At 42.4% G+C, this 20275-nt stretch overlaps 1 protein-coding gene and 1 long non-coding RNA gene across 4 annotated transcripts in view; one reads left to right on the top strand and one right to left on the bottom strand.

The window, feature by feature from the left end:
• Nucleotides 1-20275, bottom strand: part of TASP1 (taspase 1) — a 315133-nt gene that overhangs the window by 10127 nt on the left and 284731 nt on the right. The window lies entirely within an intron of this gene.
• Nucleotides 236-18941, top strand: LOC125753521 (uncharacterized). Of its 2 annotated transcripts, none has more exons than XR_007405545.1 (3): nucleotides 236-437; nucleotides 5142-5379; nucleotides 18015-18941. It is a non-coding gene; the product is annotated as an uncharacterized LOC125753521 (long non-coding RNA). The 2 variants fall into 2 exon arrangements; XR_007405544.1 differs by lacking the exon at nucleotides 18015-18941 and adding an exon at nucleotides 15078-15448.

Genomic DNA, 20275 nt, shown 5'->3' with positions numbered 1-20275 from the left:
AATTGCAATCCATAAACATGCTATGTTTCCCCTAAATAATAGGACATCTTTGATTTCTTTCATAATATTTTGAAGTCTTAAGCACAGAGAGTCTGCACATACTTTTAGATTTATAAATGAGTGTTTCATTTTTAACAATAGCTTATGTCATAACATAGCTTATGTCATAATAGCTTATGTTAATGAGTGTTATGATCTGAATTGTATACTCCCATCCCCAATATTCATGTGTTGAAGTCCTAACCCCCAGTACTTCAGAACATGACTATATTTAGAGATAGAATCTTTAAAGAGATAATGAAGTTAAAATGAGGTCATGAGGGTGAGCCTTAATCCAAAATGACTCTGTCCTTATAGGAAGAAGAGAATAGGACACAGACATGCACAGAGAGAAGACAATGTGAGGACACAGAGAAGATGACCATCCACATGCCAAGGTGAGAAGCCTCACAAGAAACCTACCTTGCCAAAACCTTCATCTCAGACTTCTGGCCTCCAGAATTGTGAAAAAATGTTCTGTTGTTTAAACCATGGGGTCTGTGGTACTTTGTTATGGAAGCCCTAGCAAAGTAATACAATAATCATACCTTTAAAAAATTTCAGTTTCCATTATCCATTGCTAGGATATAGAAAAACAACTGATTTTGTGATTACCTCATATCCTGTAACCTTGTTAAACTCACTATTAGTTCTGTGACTTTTTTCTTAGAAATTCCTCAAGATTTTATACATAGACAATTGTGTCACTTGCAAACAGGGACAGTTTTAATTTTTTCCTCTCCATTCAGAATGCCTCTTATTTCCTGTTCTTGCTACTGTAATGGCTAGGACTTCCAGTATAAAGCAGAATAGAAATAATGAGTAGACATTCTCACCTTGCTTGAGAGAAAGGCATTAAGTATGAAGTTGGTGTGATGATAGGACTTTTGTAAAATATCAGTTTTAGGGGTGCCTGGGTGGCTCAGTTGGTTAAGCATCTGCCTTTGACTCAGATCATGATCTCAGAGTCTTGGGATCTAGCCCTGCAATGGGCTCCCTGCTCAGTGGGTAGCCTACTTCTCTCACTCCCTCTGCCCACCACTCCCCCTGCTTGTGCTCTCATGCTCTCTCTCTCTCTGACAAATAAATAAATAAAATCTTTTTTTAAAATGTTATTAAATTGGGGTTGTTTTATTCCTTATTTGTTGAGAATTTTTATCATGAATCAAGGTTAAATTTTGTCAAATGCTTTTTCTGTATCTACTATATGATCTTCTTTCAACTGTGAATATGCTAGATTACAGTGATTAATTTTTTGAATATTGAATCAGCCTTACATATGCTAGATAAGCCCTATTGGTTTTATACACCGTTAAATTTTATTTTCTAACATTTTGTTGTGGATTTTTGGGCCTGTATTCCTGAGGGATATTGGTCTATAGTTTTCATTTCTTTCAGTGTCATTGATTTTGGTATCAGGATAAATTAGGTGTCATAAAATGAAATTAGAAATGTCACCACTTGGGGTGCCTGGATGGCTCAGTCAGTGAAGCATATGACTTGATTTTGGTTCAGGTCATGATCTCAGGGTCTTGAGATCAAGTTCCACATGGGGTTCTGTACTGAGCATGGAGCCCCCTTAAGATTCTCTCTCTCTCTCTCTCTCTCTCTCTCCCTCCCTCCCTCTCCCTCAGCCTCTCCCTTCCTTCCTCTCTGAGAAAGAAAGGGAGGCAGGGGAGAAAGAAATAAAAAAGAAAGGAAGGTTGCCTCTTCCTTTATTTCCTGGAGGAGATTGTATAGAATTAGTAGTATATCTTTTTAAGATAATTAGTAGAATACGCCAGTGAGAAAATCTAAGCCTAGAATTTTCTTTAGTGGAAGGTTTAAACTATGGATTCAAGTCATTTAATTGTAGGTTTATTCAAGTATCTATTTTATCTTGGGTGAGTTTGGTAATTTGTGAAGCTTTTTCTCCCTTTTGACTTGTCATGGTGTTTTTCTATTTGCTATTTTATGTTGTTCTAAGTAAAAAATATATGTGTGTATATATATGTATATATATAAATAAAATTTAAGTTATTAGAATGAATTTTACCATTCATCCTTAAATTGTATAACACGACTTTTAAATGAAAATATAAGAGGGTTTAACTTGTACAAGGAATCACCACAATTTGTATTTCATCCCTCATACATGCATATATGCGTTTTGTTCTTACCAGACCAGTGAAAATCCTGTACAAGGATAACTCAGGTGTTTTTGTTTGTTTGTTTGTTTGTTTGTTTGTTGTTGTTTTTTAAGATTTCATTTATTTATTTATTCATACCTTTATTATTATTTATTCATACCATATTCATGACAGACACAGAGAGAGAAAGAGAGGCAGGGACACAGGCAGAGGGAGAAGCAGACTCCATGCAGGGAACCTGACATGGGACTCGATCCCGAGTCTCTAGGATCACACCAGGCTGATGACGGCGCTAAACTGCTAAGCCACCGGGGCTGCCCTCAAGTGTTTTATCTTACTTCTTCACACACATTCTACCGAGTCTCTGTTTTGGGCTTATTGATGAGTTAAGAAGGACTGAAAGGAAAGAAGCAATTCATTGTCCTATTTTTCTTTCCTTCTGTATCATTACCAGCACACAAGGTTGGCTAATATATGATAAAGCTACTTGATCGCTCATGTTTCTTACAATGCCCTTTTCTTCTTTCTGCATTTAAAGCAAGTCTGGTTTGAACAGAAAATGTGGCCTCCTAGGGCTATCAATACTATAGATTGCTTTGCATGTTGTACACATACATGCTTTGAATTGTGCTGGGTTCCCATGCATCACTGGTCTACCGGAGTTCTATGCTTATGGGCCACTACAAACACTAATTGCAAATAGGCACCAAAGAACAGCAGATCCATATATTGTATATATCTCTTGAGCTCATATACATGCTCCATTGCCCTGTCAGATTCACATATGCAACATAAGATAAAATTATTAAGAATGTCAAGATGGCAACAGCAGAGCATTCAACCAAGCATGGGGCCCTACTGAGCACAGGCCCTTGCCACTGCCCAACTCACATATCCATGAAGCTGGCCTGGCATGTATGTGTAGAAATCACCAATATGGTGATTCTCCATTTTTAAGTTTGTTTTATTGTTCTACCCACACTTGACTTCCTGGGAAACCCACAGAATCCAGTGTGACATTTTGAGATCATTAACCACTTGACAGGGGAGGAGAGAGAAATTTAAAGCAAATGTGTCAGGAGTCACACCTAATCAAAGATCAATCTAAAGCAAAGTTAAAAGTACCTTGCAATTACAACATGAGTCAATAACAAGATAAGGTTTGATCTCAAATATTACAGGAACAGGTCAATTATGTCAAAGAACACCCTGCTGCTCCCCAAAACATACTGAAGGAAAAATATTCACATTTTTTCCTACCTGCCTTCCTTTAAAAAGACCTAGTTGATGTTCCATATAGGTAAGCTATAATGTTCAAACTTAAACATGTTAGTGGTACAATAGGATTGTGGTCCATGTGAAAAATAACACCACACTGTTCTATCACCAAAAAATAAATTTTATGATAAATTAAAGGTATTATTTCTTTTTATATATCATACAAATTTATTTCTTGTTTCATTTTTATTATTTTTATAGCCATTTACTGAGGGGAAAAAAGCCAATCTCAAAACATCACATACTCTATAATTTCATTATATGGCACTCTTTTTTGCTTTTTTCCTTCTTTTTCTTTTTTCTTTTTGTTATTTTTGAAGTCTTTTTAAAATGCATCACACATTTGCCTTCTTCTTAAATGAAGTATACAGATTCCTGTTTGTCCTATCTTTGAGGACTACAGATTATGATGTCAAACCTCAATTACTATACTTTCAGTTGGATTTAACACACATTTATTCAGGAACATTTACTGGAAGGCATTATGTTAAGAGTAATGGCTGCCTTAGTCAGTTCAGGCTGCTATAACAAATGCAAAATAGTCTAAGTTATAAATATCAGGTGTTTATTTCTCACAGTTCTAGAGGCTGGAAGTCCCAGGTCAGGGGCCAGCATGGTTCAGTTTTTGTTGAAGACCCTCTTCCTGGGTTGCAGACTACCCAACTTCTTGTATTTTCTCATGGCAGAAAGAGGGCTAGCTCCCTCCTGGCCTCTTCTTACAAGAGCTCTCATCCCATTCACACTTGCTCCACCATCGTGACTTAATTACCTACCAAGGCCGTGCCTCCAAATATCATTGGGAATAAGGTTTCAACACATGATCTGGGAGAGATACATTCGGTCCATTACAATGGCCCCAGCTGTTTGGTGCATGTGATCCAACAGGAGAAGTAAGGCAAATGTGTAAGTTCAAAACTCCTTGCCAAACACGACAAGTGCCTGTTATACAAATCTACACAAGTATTATGGAGACAAAGAAGAGCAAGGATGGAGAATACATGAGAATTCAAATGGGTCTTGAAGGGTGACTTGTGATTGCAAGAAAGGATGTACCAGGCTAAGAAATTCATACCTCTTAAGTGGAAATTCATAGTGAGATAGAGTAAGGTGTTGTGCTGGCACCACAGGTCAAATGTCTGGAAATAGATGGAACAGTGAGAGAACATTACACTTGTATCTACAGACAATGGGGAGCCATAGAAGGTTTTGTAATAGGAAGATGGCATCAGCATTACACGTTAATTGCAGCAAAGCATTTTGAAAAGTGTAAGACTGTTTGTACCTATATAAACTGTTCTACTGTTGTGCATTCTTTTAACTTGTTATTGTAAGTTTTCTGCCACCTTTTGGTCTGCCAGCTATTCTTGATACTATCAACATATATGACTCTGGCCATATTCATATCTAACTTCCTACTAAAACTCTGCCTCTAACCTACTACAAGCTAGAATACTAAATAACCAGGATTATTTGGATTGTATTTAAAGAATATACATAGGTTATGAGATATAGACTAAAACTTACTATTTCTCTAGGCTGTTTATGGTTTACTTCCTAAACAGAAGGGATTTGCCTAAAAGAGAAGTGCATGGGTTTGGACCCCAATAAAAATCAAGGTTTCTAGAGGAAACTCCTGGTTAATAATACTGGACCATGACTATCTTTTCTTCCCACCCAAATTTCATTAAAATACAGCCAAGGAATTTTTTAAAACAAATTAAGCAGCAAGGCCAAAGAGAATGAGAGACAATTTGCCATAAATGCTTTCAACAAATTTTTGGAAGGTGAGAAATGAATGGAAGAATGGTAATTACCTTGGCAAATGAAGAAAGGAGAAAGCCAATTGCTTGCAGACAAGTGGGGACAGAGCTGCTTCACCCTGAAGAAACTGAGTTGCTCAGTGTTAATAAGCAACGAAAATTCCAAAAGAAAGGTAAGAGTAAATTCTCTTGTGAAAAAGAGTGTTTGCTGGAAGTTTGCCTGTTGTGTGGTTGGGCCCTTCAGGTTTCCTCTCCCCTGTGTACCTTCAGGCAATAGCCCTTCCTTAACTTCCTGGAAGAAAGCTGGTGGTTGATACTTCAAAGTAACTGGACTTGGGGTGTGGGTGAAGAAAGGTCTACATGTGGATCCCCCAATCATCCTTCCCCGTGATGTTTCTAGAACTACTCTCACCTACACATGCATGCAGACACACACAAACATACATGCTGGCAGATTTAGGTTCCCGTCTAAACAGTTCAGAGAAAAGACCTTCAAATAGTAACATTTGGGAGTTCCTCAATGAATTGGCGGTTTGTTCCCTGACCACCCTAGAGCAAAGTTTCCCGACCCATGGTCTTAGTGCCTCCAGTCATAGTGCCTCACTTTTAAATAGACTAAGAGGTTTTCTTCCCTCCTGGCACCAAATACACAGTGTCTTTCCCAACACATTTCTCCAACACTCTGACACTGACTGGGTGTCCATCCAATAATTCAATCCAGCTCTGACACTGTCTACTAGAGTTAGTGTCAGATCCTACACGTTAAAGGATTTGGACCCATAAGACTCTCCCACTTTGGGTGCTAATCACAAGTCTCAGGCCATCTGTACTTCCAACACACCAGCTATAAATTGGGGATTCCCTCGATCCTCTCCTTAGGTTTAATAATTGCTGGAACAACTCAAGGAACTCAGGAAAGCTTTACTTACTATTACCAATTTACTAAAGAGGATACAATTCAGGAATAGCCAAATGGAAGAGATGCATGGGGCAAGGTGTGGTGGGAGGGTCACAAAGCTTGCATGCCCCCTCCAGGCATCACCTTTCTAGCACCTTCATGTGTTCACCTACCCAGAAGCTCCCTGAGCCCTGCATTTTAGGGGGTTTTATGGAATTTTCATTACACAGACACAAACAACGATATCATTGGCCATTGGTAATTCAACTCTATCTCCAGCCCCTCATCTCTCCCCAGAGGTCAGGAGGTTGAACTGAGGGTCCTAACCTTCTAATCATGGATGGATTTTTCTGGAGACCAGCTACCATCCTGAATTCATCTAGGAGCCCCTCAGCCAAAGGTCATCTCATTAGTATACCAAAGACATTCTTCTCCATCAGGAGATTTCAAGGGTTTCAGGAGTTCTGTGCCAGGAAACTGGAACAAAGGCCAAATATTTTTTATTTCACATAAACATATCACCAAACATAATGACAAGTCCCCAACATGAAAGAATAGGACAAAGATCAAAGGGGGAGGAGGAACAGAATTAATTTAAGTAGGAATGAATAGAAGGATTGGAAATATTATTATTCTCAAATGTATGAGAAAAGATACTGCATCCAAATAAGAAGAGTTTGCTATGAAAAATGAATAATTAAAAAGGAAAAAAGCTCTTGAAAATGAAGAACAGGATTGCAGAAGTTTTATTAACTTCACTGACATTTGACAAAGTTGAGGCAAAGATCAAGGAGCTAGAAACTAGGAGAAGAAAGGAAAGCAAATTAGGAGACCTATCCAACATCTCCCATCAGGGGTTGCAAGGAGACAGAACAGAAGAAAAATAAAGGAGAGAGATCACCAAGGATACAACGCAAGACAATTTCCCGGAAAAGAAAGACGTTGGTTTCCAAACTGAAAGGGTCCTCTGAGGGCTCTAGACAGTACATGAAGAAAAATTCACCTGAAGGTGCAGAAGACAAAGCATTAAAGAGGAGACCCTAAAAGCTTCCGAGAATTAGAAACAGATTCCATAGAAAAAAATGGGAATCAAAAAGTCATCGGGAAAGAAGACTCCAGCAATGAGATTTCAGATGGCCAGTGAGTCATGCTATGCTTTGGAAACAGTGAAAGAAAATAAACTTCAACCAGGGCCAGGGAAGTCACAGAGGATCCCAAACTCAGAAGGGAGCTTCGTGCTTGGGTTTACTGCTGTGGTCCCCATTTTTAACACCTAAATAATTTTATCTTTGAGTTTGCGTATTGGGAGTGAAGTGCCAGAGGACAGTGGTGCATGCACAGTGCTGCCTCCCGTCACCCCCTCACCGCTCTGGCATGGTTCTTGGCCTTCTGTCCCCTGACCCCCACTGAGAGGCTACCATGGCCTCTGCCCCCAGTGGGCCTGGTGCAGGTACGGGGACAAGTGGCATTGGTCACGCACACCCCACACACCTGGTGGCCGGGCTGGGCTCTGGGTGCTTGTGAAGCTCTGCACCCACCCTGCCAGTGTCCCCATGCCTGAGGGAGTACATTAAAATAGCAAAGAAAAAATACCATGAGAGGTTGATAGAAAGAGAGAGGTCACAAAAGAAAGGGAAAGGGATTTTTTTCTGCTCTTTGGTTTTGTTTTGGTTTTTTTTAATTTTTATTTATTTATGATAGTCACAGAGAGAGAGAGAGAGAGAGAGAGGCAGAGACATAGGCAGAGGGAGAAGCAGGCTCCATGCTCCGGGAGCCCGACGTGGGATTCGATCCCAGGTCTCCAGGATCGCGCCCTGGGCCAAAGGCAGGCGCTAAACCGCTGCGCCACCCAGGGATCCCTTTTTCTGCTCTTTGAGAAAAAAGGCCCCACATTTTCAGTTTGTGCTGAGACCCACGAACTTTGCAGCCATCCCTGGTTTCAATTTAGAGACTGTCTGAGAAGCGACAACCTTTTTTGTACCTCCAAAGCTCAACTGTGAATATCACCAGAGATAAAAAGAGCAAGTACTCCTAATATTGGCTGATTTTATAATGAAGTCAGGATCGTTCCAATGCGGACCCCGGATCCCATAGTTGGAAATTCCTAGTTCCAATGTGTCTTTTCCGAGCCACACCCTGACTACTGGATTAGGGGGCCACCAAGCAGGCACTGGATTCACATCCACACAGCCACAATTTCATACCCAAAAGGACAGTTTCAGACAGAACTAGGTGCTACCTAGGAAACGCTCAAGTGGGTTTAGGGGTTTAGTGAGGTTTTTGCCATATGAATGCCGGCAATCTGTTTTAGGGGAGTTTCTGGGGGTCTTCTAAGTTCAATTAAGGCAAAACCATCTCAAGGAGGATGTGAAAATGGCTATTGGGAATGAGGAGGGTTTCCTTCCCTGGGAAATCTGAAGAGGAAAAGAGATTGCTGCTCATCTGGACTGGCGTAGTTTAGGCCAGAGGCAAAGGTGGGGAAACTCAAGCTCTCTAGCCCCACCCCCAACCTCCTGAGTGTCTGATTTTCATTTTTTTAGACACCAAGGTCATTGCCAGTTGTGAGAATAGCCAAGTCTAGACCTTGCTTTTTGAAGTCAGTACTGCTACTTGCTTCACACAGGTCCACATTCTCAAAGCCCTTAATTCTCCCCCAGTTCCCCCCTTGCTGTCACCCCCAGAACCTCAGACCTCACTGGATTTGGTGACCTGACAACTGCCCTTTACATAGGGATTTGTATCATAAATTGCCACTAAGAGGCCTCTGATACACGTCTTCCTCCCAAATTTATGCTGTCGTGGTTTTCAGACAGAAACTGGTGTGTACAATGTGCCAGGCTTGCGGTTCATCAGACAGGTTCTATTAGCTTGGTCGCCAGGTGGTAACCATATTATTCCATGCTTCTCGGTAACTTTTGTGCAACACAATTACCTTTGACAGTTCTTGAGTGGGACAGCAATTTTCAGCAAATGTTTTCAGTAACCGGAGGCCAGAAGGAAAGGAAACATGAGTGCTTCAGTTAAGCTTTGAGTGTGGCTCTGACAGCTCTTCAGCACCTCTCTGGTGTTATAAATAGGAATTCTGTGGAAATTCGGGCACATGGAACTTAGCAGAAGGGAGCTAAGCAAGGCCAGTGGTTTCCACTGTATTTAAGAAAGAATTTGCCCTTACACAGGATAATAAGTTCTACAGTGATGAGTTTCTTCCAAGTGCGAGAATACAAGTATAATTTTCCTTTTGATGGGGTCTCATGCGAGGGATGTTCAGTCCTCCTTCGTGCTGATTCCATACTGCAGAGAATGTGGTATTCACTTCTTGGACTTGCCTGGATTTATAGTGGCCTCAGCACTCCTCAGAGTTATCTAAGGAAGATGTAGGTCAATTCACCCTTCTCGACTAGTTTCCATTTTCAGGGGAAAAATAAATACTGAGTCATCACAGGTGAGCTGTTCAAAATCTGGCCTTATAGAGTTAGAATATGAAAGTCAATCACTTCTCTGCTAGCACCACCAACACGCTCACACACTCACACACACACACACACACACACATACATACACACGTGCATCAGGGACTTTCTAAGAAAATACAAAACAAAGTACCTGGCGGTCTCTAGTCATACATCATAGGAAAAGAAAAGAACCTTTAGGTCCCCAAACCATTATGTGTTAAAAGGACTGATCACACAATTGATAAATCTGCAGAGTTCAGGGCTGTTGGAGTTGAACATGGAGGTCACGTGGCCACGACCACATCCCAAAGAACATACTATGATTCACGTCCTACTGGTCTGATGCAGAGCAAAACTTTCCTTTGACACACCCAAGAGAAGAGCCTACCCTTTGCTCCAATTTCATTAGGAATGTCTTACAGGCAAGCTTTCTTTTGATCTCCAGTAACTAGACATATGATATCATTAGCCGTAAATCAAGCCACATTTCCCCCCTTTCCCTAAAACTGGTCTTAGCGGCCAGGACAACACCAGCTAATCTGTAACATGTTGCAGATTGCAACATCTCCTGGTGCCGTCATTTGTCACCTTCTTTATTTACTTACCAGCCACTTGGTCAATAATAGTTGGTGATTTTTCTCCTAGACTCAGAGACCAGAATTCTGATTTTAAACTTGGCCTGCATACCTCATTCCTACCAAAGTGCGATGCTTTACTGTTACCCATTTTGAACTAGTTTTCATGTATCCCAGGACTTCATTCTTATATGTGATCTTTTGGTAAAGAACAACAGTGTCAAAAGTAATCTGCAGAGTATGATATAGAATAACTCTCCAAAATAACTTTGTTTCCCCAAAGTCATGAGTGGCAGCTTGTCAACCTTTTACAAATGTTGAACATTAATCTTCTGCTTAGTTTGGGAGACTAGAGAAGGAGACACCACAACCAGGTAACACATGTGAAATCGAGCCATTCTTGAATCATGCTCAATATGAAAACAGTAGGCCGAGGTCTTTTATTTGATCATTTTTTTAAAAATTTTTTTTAAAGATTTTATTTATTTATTCATGAGAGACACACAGAGAGAGAGAGAGAGAGAGGCAGAGACACAGACAGAGGGAGAAGCAGACTCCATGCAGGGAGCCTGATGTGGGACTTGATCCCAGGTCTCCAGGATCACACCCTGGGCCAAGGGCAGGCACTAAACCACTGAGCCACCCAGGGATTCCCCTGATCAGTTTTTTAAATAGAATTTAATCAATGTCTTTCTTATTATAAAAACACAAAATGTGTCTGTTACCAAACAAACTATCAGGAAGAACAAGCAAGCAAAAAGTGAAAAAGGAAAGAAGAAGAAAGAAAGGCAAGGCAAGGCAAGGCAAGGAAAGGCAAGGAAAGGAAAGGAAGGGATTCAAATTTTCCCTGTAGCATGACTTTTGGTTAGTTAGATCAAGACATTCTCAAGTATTTCCTCACTGGGCTATCTCTGTTATAGAGTCTGACAAAGCCCCTCAAGCACCTTAAGTGCTCATATTTGAACTTTGTCTGCAAAATTGGGGTTGGTGATAAATCAAAGGACATGGTGTGTTTATGGGGAGGTTGAACAAAGAGGCATGACAACCCCCTCCTCTGAAGTCCCTTTCACCTTCTCCCCACCCTTCTCCTGATGATGGGCTGAGTTGGCCTACCAGTTAGCTTTTGCTGCATAACAAATCACTCCCAAAACATGTGGTTTAAAACAATCACCATTTATTATTTTTCAAAATGGTATGGATGTGCTAGGTGGTTCTTTTCCTCTGAGCCGGCCTGGCAAATTCTCTCATGTGTCCATGATCAGATGGGGTGGTGAGGAGAGGGTCAGCTGATGGCTGGCCACTTTACAATGGCCACAATCACATGTCTGGTGGCTGAATGACTGTGGGTCAAGCAATAGGGTGACTAGCCACATGTCTGTCATCCTCCAGCAGGCTAGCTTGGGCTTGTTCACATGGTGGTCATGAGCGTGAGAGAAAATGTGCAGCACTCCTTGAGGTTTGGGCTCAGAACTGGCATGTGCTTTCTTGTGCCACATTCTCTTAGCTAAAGCAAGTCACAAGCCAGCCCAGGTTTAAGAGATGAGGAAACAGACCTTGTCTCTTGATGGGAGGAACTTCAAAGTAAAGGCAAAGTTAGGAAGAATTTGTGGCCTTCCTAGTAATCAATTACAATACCCAACCAGTCTTCTGGAGCCATACACGTGGGCTGGCCTTCCCAAATCCTCACTGCCCAGAAACCCAAAGTTTATTTTTCCAGGGGCGCATGGATTGCAGGTCTGGATGGGTTGTTTGTTTTTGTATTTGTTTTGACTTTAAGCTATTTCCAGGATGTTCCTTCCAGAGCAGAGAAGGCTCTGTTCTGTCTGCCATGTGTATTAAGATGAGCTGTGGCAGAGCATTGTTCTGTGGCAAAAGAACCCGGAACGTGGGACAGAAGCAGCAGAATCTGTGACAGACTGCTGGGGCACTGGAGTGCACCCTTCTAAAATAAGAAGACAGTCTTCCTGCAGTGCTGCCTGGAGCTGCCCGACAGCCAAGATTGTGCAAGTCAAGAGCATGACCAGTGAGTGTTACCCAGCCCTGCCAAGGGTGACAGGGCGAGTTCACCTAACCAGCACATCTGGGACACTCCAGCCTAATGAATTTGTGGAATTCCTGGCCCTCGGTTGACAGTATCTGGCTCACGCTTTCTCCGCTTTCAAATTTGGAGATTGCACAAATGACATGAAAGGTGGCAGAGGGCCTTGGAATGTCCCATTTGATGAAATCACACACGGGGACAAGGAGGGCTCAAATACTCCTGACAGGGCACCCCCTGATGATATGTGCATGTTGGAGAGTGGGTGTCCGCCCAGCTTGGGTCACTTCTGGCCACTTGGGGCTTGGACTAGGAGAAGCTAGAGGACGTGGCTGGCAGAAACGCAGGAAGGAATGTCTCGAGAAGAGTGAAAAATTGCTTTCATGCACTTTGCTGGCAAAGCCTCCGAGGATGGAGCCTCTTCCTGAGGAAATATTGCAACATGCTGAGCTGCTAAAGGGTCAGGGAAGGATCTCAGCCAATGGGGGCAAATGCCCCTTCATTGGCCTCTCTCACCTCCGGCACAGTCCTGCTTGGTGACATTCCCATGCAAGTGGGGAAAGTGAGAAATTCTACTTTCGATCCTTGCCGCCCACACGGAGGTCTAAAATGAGGTCCGGCAGGAGGCCAGTATCAGATATGCCCAGAGGCCCACATGGAGAAGCCAGAACTTCCACCCAAACAAGCTGTGGCCATGCTTATCTACCACTCTCCTGGGAGAGCAGAGGCCCAGCAGTGCCTGAGGGAGGCATAGTTTGGCTCTTGGAAAAAACGGCCCTGTTGGGCTTCATTCCTCAGGGACTTGCTTTCTGGCTCTAGAGACAATGCTAAATTCAGTGTGCACCCACGTGAAAGAGGCTGATTCCAAAAGTCAGAGAGACTCCCCAGACCACACTTGGACCAAGGCACAAACAAAAGAAATCCATCTGCTTTCTTTTAATGTGTTTCTCCCTACTGGACAGGGGCAGCAGAACTGGGCCAAGTGACTGTGGTTCCTACCCTACTTCATTAGCAGGAAAGTCCTCCTAATCTAAAAAGATGACCCAGCTCTGGCTCCTCCAATCAGGCTTCTACTCCCCTCAGGCTTCAGTGAATTGTGCTTCTGCCTCTTTCCCCTTGACATCCTTTTCTTTCACCTGTGATCCCTGTCTGAGAACACCTGCTTGGGTCCCACAGCCAGTAGTTGCAGCCAGCTGGTAGAAAGACAGGTATCAGGGACCCCAACCAACAGAGTCCATTCCTGTAGAATCCAGAGCCTGGGAGGATTCCCAAGCCTAACTGGGCAGGCCTGTTCCCACAGAGCTACCACGACAGCCAGGCCAGCCTAGCCCATGAGCTTCTGCTTGTTTCCATGTGGTTATTCCACTCAGGAATGTTCTCACTTTCAGCCCTTCTGCTTGTAGTTGTTCTACTCCTCCTTTCTCTATTGCTCCAACCCCAGACAGATTCCATGTTACTTAGTTCAGTATTCTCTTTTCTGATAGTCGATGGACTTTTTGGTTGTGGGATACTAGCAAAAATCTCATCCAGAGGGGAGAAGCATGATCTGTGAAGGCCAGAAGTGCCCTTGGTCTTGATCTCCAGGCTCTGGGGGTGTCATATTGTGATTTATAATAAGAAATATATATTTGGAATTTGTCCTCATTTCTAGCACAGAGCTTCCAAAACCCTGAGAATTTCCCAAGTAATGAGTTACCTTTTGTTAAGTTAATGAAGTCACTTTTGCACCCCACCTAAGGATGGGGGCTAGTTGCCAAGAGAACCAAGGGGCAGTTAGACAGCTGGAACTTTCAATTCCACCCCCCCTGACCCATAGGGAAGGGGAGAGGGGCTGGAGGTTCAATCAGTCACCAACGGCTAATGATTTAATCAATCATGACTATTTAATGAAGCTTCCATTAAAAAGCCCCCCAAAAATGAGATTCTGAGTTGGAGATTTGGGAAGAGAGGCACTCTCAGAGAGGCCTTGGAAGCTCCTTGCCTTTTTCCCATGCATTGCCCTACACATCTCTCCCATCTGTTTCTGACTTGCATAAAAATAAAATGGTAATCTAGTGAGTGAAATGTTTTCCTGAGTTCTGTAAACTACTCTAGCAACTCAGTTGAACCCAAGGAGGGAGTCTCATAAATCTCTGATTTATAGACAGTCAGTAGAAATACAGGTAACAACCTGGACTTGTGATTGGTATCTGAAGTTGGGTGAAGTAACAGTGTCAGGGGACTCAGCCTGTGGGAATCTGAAGACATCTCAGAATAGACAGTATCAGACAGAATTGAGTTGAATGGCAGGACATCCAACTGGTGTCAAAGAATTATTTGTTTGTTGAAATGGGGAAAGCCCCCACATATTGGAATTGAAATCAGAATCATGGGGGGGTTGGGGGGTGTGGAGGGGGGCATATCTTGGGATAATCTCAAGTTTACAGTATCTAAAATATTTACACACACACACACACACACACACACACACACACACAGACACATACCCCTGCCCAGACTGGATTTTAAAACCCAAAGTTTCCTTCAACAAAACATTTAGAATTAGATTTTTCAGACCCTGATATACAGGTACAATTAATTTAAGTAAATGGAGGCAAAGGGAAGGGGTAGTTGTCTACATAATGGATGGGAAGTTGGAACAGAAGAGATTGGGGAAAGGTCCTTCATAAAGAATCAAAGATTCTCAGAATTCAAGAAAAAGATCTGTCAGTAGAGATCTCTGTGCCCAGGGGAGGTTTTCTGGAGTGAAGTTTTATTCTCTCAGTGATCTCCTTACTACCCTTGGAAATATCTACCTTTCTGGGAAATAAAGGTAAGATTAGACCACAGGGTTGATACTTGGTATGAGAGAGGATGTCCCTTAAGGCCAAGTTCTCCAGCATCCTTTCTTTACCTCTTGTCTTCCTAGGGCCTTGTCTTCTCCATGTGCCCCACACCCCTAGCCCACTATGCTGGTCCCTTTCCATCTGTGCTGGCTCTGTGTTCACCCCACTCCAGGCTCACTCAGGGGCGGACATGATTAATGAGCCATGGCAGGCCCAGGAAACAGCCCCAGCGGCCTCCAAGATTTCTTTGGCTTGAGGCATAGCGGAGGCCCTAAGTCTTCCAGGATTCCACTGTACTGGATTCCATGTAGGGAGGTCAGACTCCACACAGGTAAGCATGTCCAGTCAAACTGCTCCCACCCACTCCTAGTGCACCAATACCTCATGCATGTTTATACACATTCACCAGGCTGGACTCCTGGAAACATGAATCTCCCGGATTCTACCTTTGAAAAACTGGTGAAAATTTTAGAATTGTTTCCTTTGCATTTTTTTTTTTTTTATTATAAAGACCATATAACCACATTACGGAAAATTAAGAAACCAGAGTGAAAACTTTTGTTTTTATTTCTGTATAGTCTTTTTATGTTTGCACAGAGGTTTCATTTTTGTTTTTTTAAAGCAGTAAGCAGAACATCAGGAATTTCATTGGCCAACATTTTCTCCACCTCAGCCACATTTCTGAACCAGGAGGCCTTTGGGCCCTGGAATCCACTAATGGTAATGGTGGGGCCCATGGTGCTACTCAAGAGGCAATGTCAAAGGGCTAACACCACACCCATTAGTTCTTCCCCAAAAGAATCTAAGGTGCCCTTGACCTCCACAGAGCACCGATAGAAAAATGAGTCACCTCCCTGAGTTGAATACCCCTATATGTATCCAATATCAGGGCTCTGGCACCACTCCCGGTGGGCCTGGATTTTTCAAGAGGGAGATCTAGCACGTACCTTTCCCCATTGGAGTGACACAAGGCTGGTGCCCCAGAACAGAGTCGTCAGTGTCTCTTGAGGATGGACCTTGGCACTGGATTAAGGGTGGGTGGAACACTGGGCATTTATTAGCAGAGTCAACCCCATCAGTGCCACTGATTCCCTAGACCCAGTGGGTTCTCCTCACTCTGCCAGGGGTTGGTTGGAAGGGGGCAGGTGGGATGTGGAGCAGGACCCCAGGGGACTGACCCCTGCCACTGCCACAATCTCCTCAAAGCCTGGTCGGTCTCTTGCCATGAAAACACTCAGTTCCCTCCCAAACCATAAAAAGCAAATGAAGAGCAGGACTGTTTGGCCAACATACTGCCTAAGAGAAACCTTGGAGGCAGCTCAAGGGCTACTGCCCATTCCACAGGGGCCATGCTTCCAAATGCAAATATTAACCTTGGCGATCTGTCTGTCTCCTGCTTCATGACTTAGATGGTGCCTTCTGGGGTCAGGTTTAAGTTGGGGCAGAGAGAGATGAAGAAAAAAATATGAACTCTCTATGAACAAAGTGAGCTTTTGATTTCTAGACAGTATTTAAATGGTGCTAGTGTTTAAAATCCACCTCGGTTAAAGGCTACTTTTCTAAGGAACTTCTAATGCAGAAGGGTGAGTCCCAGCAGTTCTTCTTTATGGGGTCCTCAGGCTGAGAACACAAAAACAGAAGTATCAGTGCTGAGATTCAAAAGCACTCAAGTGACAACTAATCCTCACAACTCAAGACTGGGAGCCTAGGGAATCAGCTTCATAAAGCCTGAAGACTTGTCCTGCACCATAGTGGTTTATGTTTTATGAGATGGTCAGCAGGTGTGGCCACAAGAGGAGAAAGAGAGGGGTGGGGAAAAACAAAGTTTCTTATACTCACAGATCCTAGAGGCAAGAGGGCACAGTACAATTTGCAGGGCCACGCAGGAAAGACACCAGGGTAATCAGGAGGCAAAAAATGGGAATGAAGGGTGTCTTTTGGCCACAGCCTTTATTGGGGTTTCCTTGGGAAAAGCAAGGCAGGGCAGGGTAAACAGTTTAGGACTGCTAATTTCAAAACTTTCTGCAGGCTCCAGGCTTTAGGAGCAGTCAACAGTTGCCTGGCAATGGCACTGGTGTTAGGATGACTAAGGCAGAAGAATATTGGCTCCTGGGATGCGCAGGCCAAGCAGAGTAGGTAGGTAACTCTGGATGGGTTAGTTTGCATATCAAGGACATGTTCCTGGACATATCCTTTGCTATCTCTAAGAATTTCCTAGCTGAGGGAGGGGCCATGAGAAAGAATTTCTTAAGATGGCAAAACATCATAATACGCAGGAAATTGAAAATATTTACAATACACATAGCCTTCTCCAGATGGACCCACAGTCTATGAAAATGCCCGTCACCTCATCATGGCTGCCAAATCCAGAAAACAGCAGTGGTTTTTGTCCACAGCACAGTGTCGAGGGCAGAGGACTACAGTATGCCAAAAGTTAAGTGTCCTAGGAACAAGAGAGAAGAGTCTTCCCAGGGCCCTGGTAGCTGTTGGCTGCTGGGGAGAAGCAAAACCCAGAGCAGGGCTCAAGCTTTGGAACTGGGTGCCCCAGACTTTAGCAGTCTTCTGGGCTCTAGAGGAGCCAGAAAAATATGCAATGCATCTATTAAATTACCCTTTCTTCATTTATGCCCTACTTATTTTAGCTCCTCAAGCTACGTATAATTTGGGACTCCTTTTCAGGAGGCCATTGTAATGCACACCACTAAACCAATGATTCCACGTCTAATAGTCTGCTCATAGGCAACAATCAGTGATGAACTACAGTCTTAATCTCTTAGATGCTTAACTGTGTTCCTACTAGAAGAAATTTGAAAAACTATAGTCAAAAGTGAATTGGTGAAGTATATTATGTACAAGCAAGTAAATATGCAGCCATTTCAAATGATGACTTAAATAATTTAATGTAGGTTGATATGAGAACTGAATAAAGATTATAAAATAGGATGTACTATGTGATACTAAAAAGACCACAAACACAGTATGATACAGCCTTTACGTAAAATGTGTGTGTCTATCTACAGATTCACAGGAAAAAATCTCCATGTGGAGGAGCCCTTCTTGGCATGATGCTCACATTCCTGCCTTGATTCATAATGCAAGAACTCCCTCTCCACTGTGTGGCTTTCTCAGATGACTTTCCCAGCTGTGGGGATGACCGTCCAACCTGGAGAGAGCAGCTTATCTTAACTGGCCATGTCAGCAGTAGTCAGTCAATTAGGGTCATTTCTGTCTCAAAACCTGAAAATAGAACCTCCCCCTTTCCTCTCCAAGACCTGCTCTGGTAGGACCTTAGTCTCTTTTCTTACCTCAGACAGGCCCAACCAGGCCTCTTTTTTCTGCTTCCAGCTTCTCAGTTTACTTTGGATGAATGAAACCAGTCAGGCTCACTTGTGCTTCAGTTGCCTCAAAGTGAATAATTAATAAAACTGATAATTTCTAAGTGTCACCTAGACTTCTGGCAGGGAAGAGGGATGAATGATAGGATTCAGTCAATAAACCCCCCTCTGAACCAAGTATGGCCTTAGACAGTTAGACCTAGGAGACATTTGGCAATGGTCAGGAGTCATTTTTGGTTGCTCCAGCACAGATGGGAAGTAGAAAGGGAATTGCTACTGGCATCTAAGGGGTAGTGGGTAAGAGGCCAGAGATGCCACTAAACACCCTGAAATACACAAGGCAGCCCTCCCTAATAAAGATTCATCTGGCCTAAAATGTCAGTAGTACTCATGTTGAGAAACTTTGGTCTGAAGGATAAATATAGAAGTGCTGACAGCAATTTGTCTTCTACTTTCTTAGTAATAAAGAAAAAAATAAAAGTCACTTTAAAATTGAAGACATGGATTGTTCCACTGAATTTCTTCTTAAAGGGGAATTTTAAGAGTCCCCCTTAAAATTTCTTGCAGAGCTGGTTTGGAGGTCACATATTCTTTCAGTTCCTGCCTGTCTTGGAAGCTCTTTTTCTCTCCTTCCATTTTGAATGAGAACCTTGCTGGATAAAGTATTCTTGGTTGTGTGTTCTTCTCATTTAGGACCCTGGATATATCCTGCCAGCCACCAATAAAAAATAAATGTATTATAAAAATAAATAAATAAATAAAAACGAGGAAAGATAAATAAATAAATAAAATAATAAATAAATAAATAAAAATAGAATAAAAACGAGAAAAGAAAAAAATAAAATTGAAGACAAAATGGTGGTACTACAATTAGGATTTGTCAAATGAAGAAGGAGAGAAGGAAGAAAATAACATGGCTTCATAAGAAAGTGTAGCTAAGACTATGAATTTCTTGGGGCAGGGATGTTTATATACTGTACAAATTTGTATTTAGAGCACATGTATCAGTAGGTGGCAGGCACATGGTAGGTGCTGGGAAATTGTAAATACATGGATAGATAGATGAACGGAAGCGTAGATGGATGGATGGGTAGATGGATGGGTGGGTCGATGGCTGGATTGGACCTGCGTCAATATCAAGAACACTGAAATGTCTTATGGTAATTATTTTGCAATATAGACTTGTATCAAATCATCATGTTGTATACCTTAAACAATATTACATGTCAATTCTATCCCAATAAAACTCGGAAAGAATGGGGAAAAAAAGATAAAGTGGCTGCAGCTTGTCAAAAGTTCAATGATATACACGTTTTGGTGAGTATTTATTGAAAAAAAAATAAAATCTTGTCTCTACCAACAGCTCCTAGCACTCTTTGGAAGCCCCCCACACCCACACACAATGGAAATAGGGCCTAAGAAGTAGAGAGACTGAATTTGATAGAGTCCAATCATAGCTGTGCATTACTAGAAAAGAAATTTAGTAAGTCAGCTCATCCATAGGGACCTAATAAATTTCATGTTGGCTTATTTTTTTCTCTTTTCACTCAAATGATGTGAATTTTTAGCTACTGATACTGCTGTATGGGTGGTGTAGTGCATACCAGAAAGCATGTAGTTCTGTTTCCATAGGTTTATTGTGGCTGGTCAGTCCTAATTAAATGACTCCCTTTGTCTTGTGTTTAGGGCTTCTGGACATGGCTCCTGAGCTTTATTTTTGGCTCTGAGCACCAATGTTGCTTCCTGTTTTGTTGCCAGATTAATGACCTACAGCATGTGAGCTAAGGCAGCCCAAAAGGAATATTTCTCTTAACTTCCTTCTTATTCCTTGGGATAATTCTGGATCCACAACAGATCAAGTGCATCATTCCAGAGCCAGCAACACTGACGTGCAAAATACCCATGGCCTGCCACCTCCTGCCAGTTGGTATTTTTGACAGTCCTTA

Source organism: Canis lupus, chromosome 24 (genome assembly GCF_003254725.2).
Source record: "Canis lupus dingo isolate Sandy chromosome 24, ASM325472v2, whole genome shotgun sequence".
In the NCBI taxonomy this organism is placed as follows: Eukaryota; Metazoa; Chordata; class Mammalia; order Carnivora; family Canidae; genus Canis; species Canis lupus.
This window is presented reverse-complemented; position numbering and strand designations above follow the sequence as displayed.